Source organism: Rhagoletis pomonella, unplaced genomic scaffold, assembly GCF_013731165.1.
Source record: "Rhagoletis pomonella isolate Grant_MI unplaced genomic scaffold, Rhpom_1.0 Rhpom_scaffold_00001, whole genome shotgun sequence".
Classification (NCBI taxonomy): domain Eukaryota; kingdom Metazoa; phylum Arthropoda; class Insecta; order Diptera; family Tephritidae; genus Rhagoletis; species Rhagoletis pomonella.
Genome location: NW_023458555.1, coordinates 72,883,111 through 72,887,298, shown reverse-complemented (window position 1 = coordinate 72,887,298; position 4,188 = coordinate 72,883,111).

Genomic DNA, 4,188 nt, shown 5'->3' with positions numbered 1-4,188 from the left:
TTGAGCATCTTCCTAGGAAGTTTAGAAATGATCAACTCGCATATGCAGGGATATGATTCCATCAGTTGAGTTTAGTATTAAAATTTCTTGAAAAGGATAAGAACAAAAAATATTTTTCTCTTACAACGAAATGACCTCGTTCCCTGCCCTGCGACCTATTACTAACTCGCTTACTTTTTTCCGAAGTGAAACCTTTTGCTCGTGGGTAACTACATATGTATGTGTATGAACGCACGCGTTTGGTCTACCAATACATAGGCGTACGAACAACAGTGGAAATTTTTTCTACGTAACATTCGCGAACGCGAACGACCTGGACTTCTTTTATTAGACGGACATATCCCTTGGGCGGACATGTTTTCCTATACCAAGTTTTAAGTATAAATTTCAGAAAAAATTACTCTCTCTTAAGCGGACACTCTCTTGGCCGGACGCGGACAGTTATTTTGCATAAAATTGGCACAAAAACCTCTATTGAGTGGACGGTAACCTCTTATCAACGGACTTTAAGATTTCTTTTCATAACAAATCAAGCAAAAACCTCCGTTGAGCGGACGCGAACTCCTCATAGGCGGACTACTAAATAGAAAAGGGGGACTTCCCATAAAATGTGATTTTTATGTGCACATTTAGTTTGATTTGCGCAGTGGTTTAGGTTCGTTATTTGAATTATCAGAAACCCTTGGAGAATCCAATTCAAATTCTGATGAATTTATAACAATAGATAATAATAAATATGTACATGGACCGAAAATTTAGATTTCTGGTTGGATTTTGTTACTGATAAAAACATGAAAACTATTGACGAAAAGGGTACTGACACTGAAAAAAATTAAAAATAAAACGTATTTCAATCGACAATTTCCCAGTTCTTTATGTAATGAATCTATGGTTTTATGTAGTTTATGGACTGAAATGCTTAATATGTACGTACGCACATAAATGAAATATGCACTTTCGAAAAAATGAATTAAAACATTAAAAAGTTCTAAAATAAGCTTCCCTTCCATTGAGCGGACTGACGGTGAGTGTCCGCCCAAGGGAGGATTCACTGTATACGACTCGTGTATGGATTTTCAAAATCTGATAATTCCATTCCATTAAATTATAAAAATAATAGAAAATACAAATAAGCCACAATTCCCGCTAGTGTAATTTTTAATTTTGTACGTTTAAAAAAATAAATACTAAGCAATCAAAGTTTAAAAAAATATATCTTTTAGCACAAAAACGTGTAATGTGTACGATTCATATTAGTCAAAAAATTAAATCCTAAATTGCACGCAATCCTTTCATGGGAAGGGGTAAAAAAAAACATGCATACATCATTTCAACCACAATATTTTACTGCAATTTTTTATATATTTATTCATATGTTTTGACATTTTGTCTTTGTAGATTTTTGCCGTAATATGAACTATGTTTATGTAAAAAATTACCGAAAAAGAATTAGTTAAGAAATTTTGCATTGTGAAAAGTTGTACCAATACTTTTGGCCGTATAAAAATTGATTAATTTGAAATTAAGAAGTCCATTTTATGAATTGCGCGGGTTCTTCGCCGTGTGTAAATACTTGCAATGATGTTGTTTGTTTTCGTTTTTCCAACCTGTCTTTAGCATGTCCAAAATGCTTTTGTAGCACACCGTTTATTTCTTGGTCTGTGCTTTGGATTCAAGATGGCAAATATCTAAGAAGAAAAATATTATTTGTAGGTCATATGATCTACTACTATATACTACAAATACATACATATATTGCAATTTTCTTACACAACGAATTGACACCTCGACTCGACTGTTATTGTTAAAATTTGACCCAAAAAAAAAAATTAAAAATCATGCCGTTAGAAGCAAAGGCAGCTGAAATAAATGTTTTTTTTTTGTTTTTAAATAGCTAAGGAATCGATCACATTTCAATCCCCAGCATGATCAATTTGTGATTGCCCTTCATTTTGTTTTTATATTTTCAATAAATCACTTTTCAAGCGTAAGAGTAATTTTCGATTCCTTTTTTAGTCGCGGAAACGATGAATCAGTTTTTATTCATCAAAGGTGATCGAAGAAGACTCAGTAAGGTGAGTTTTATTAAAGTAGGCTTCCAATTAATATGTGGGAAGAAACTTATTCATTTGGCAATATCATATTTGTATGTGTGCATATAAAGCGACTTTTGCCTTTAAATTGTCAAAGTCAAAACTAAAACGCAGGTAATTGCTTTCCTCACAAATGTTAGCTGTGAAGTCACGTGAAGACTACGGCTTCTGGTTCTGAGATCGCTGGTTCGAGTCCACTTGAAGGTGGTTAGAGTAATGTAAGTAAATTATATCAATTTAGATATTAACTTTAAATTACGAATTGTAACATCTGGTTCTGAGTTCGCAGTTTCAAGTCCGATTGGAGGTGGTTAAAGTAAAGTAAGACAATTATTTCAATTCAAATATAATTACAATTTGTAAAATTAATCTTATATGGAAAAACCTAAATACTTAAATACCATAAAAATAAATGAGATATTTTTTGTTCTTTTTAAAATACAATTTAAAAATTACAAGAAAAAATAAACAAAAAATATTAACAAAAATCCCATCCTCTAGGACTCGAATCTCGAATCTCTCGACTGGCATTCCAGAGCTTTGCTCGAGCAAAATGGCGTACCTATTCCTTCGTGTACCTTACTTGAAGCCGGATTCCACTAAAATATACCAAAATGTTAAAACTAAATTTTTATCCGAATTTTTGGCAGCCTCCAAAAATTGCAATTCTGTCCTCCCTGTAGCTAAAAATTGCCTAGCCTAAATTTTAGTATTATTTAGTATCCGGCCGTAAGTGGCGCTCTTCAGCAACAGCAGTTGTCAAAATTTGTTTTCATTTCAATGGTGATGAATATTGGAAATATATACCACGTTTATAAGTTAGCTATTTGCGAATCAAAATAATTTGCAAATAAATACCTAACTCACTGTTTATATGGTGGTGAAAACTTCTTTTCAATATTGCCTTTTTATAAAAAGGCAATGACATGGCAACAGTTTTGAAATAATATACGTGTACATATGTATATTGATATATATCAGGAGTTTTTATTTTTTATTTTGCTTAATTATGAGTTTATTTAATAAGGAAACTTTTTTGTTTATATAGGGAAAATCTTGCTTGGTCAGATATCACATGAAGAGGATAGTATTCTTTTGATCTTTACACAGCCTTATATGTATTACTCGATTTTAAATTCAAACATGTAGGGTAAAATAATATTTCCACATGCATAATGTAGATATGTATAAGCGGTAACAGTTCGATCGTAAGTGTTAAAAAATTATAATTTTACCTTCGTCTTCATCAATGGTATTCACTTTTCTATCTCTACGCCACCTTAACATAGTATATTTTTATAAGTCGATTCTAGTTATCCTTGCTTTTTAAAAGTAGTTAGAACATATTAGTAACTAAACAATTGAGTATCCCAGTGGAAATCGGTTGTATGCATTCTTGAAGGATGCTTGCGATATGAGTGAATTAGTGTGAACCATTCATGCGTAGTCATGAATTTCTACGAATAAATTAAAATTCTAGCGAATTGCAAGCGAATGTACGTTGTCGTTGTTTTAAGTACATTTCTTGATAAATTTGAAGTGGAATTTTTGTAATATTTTCAGTCTTGTACAAAAATTTTAGTGAACGGGCGTGTTGTGCGATACTATTTTCAGTACAAACGGGCTTTTACAAGATATGCACTTGCATATGTAAGTGCTACTTGCTTGTATGTCCCCGTATATTAAAATGTATCAGAAAAGTAGCACTTACAAATGGGGATCTTGTAACAATGCTTTAATACTGTTCCATTAATGCATTTTTGTATGTTTGAAACATTAATACAGACATATGCATACAGCAGTAGTACAAGTGTATGATTAAGGTATGCATACGCTCTGAGAAACCACGCGTGTTAAATGGAAATGAAGGTTCATTTATACTGGTATGTATACACAGCAGCAAGCTCATGCCACCAAAAGCGATGTTGTATGCTTAAGATTTCTACTGGGATACTTATCAGTGTAAATATGTATTTATTTTATATATTTTCTTCTCTATCTAGAGCAGTGCCCGCCAAAAAGAGAAAAGTCTTAAAATGAGAATGTATTAGTTATGAAACAAAAAATGAGAATGTGTTGGTGGTAATGCACGGAA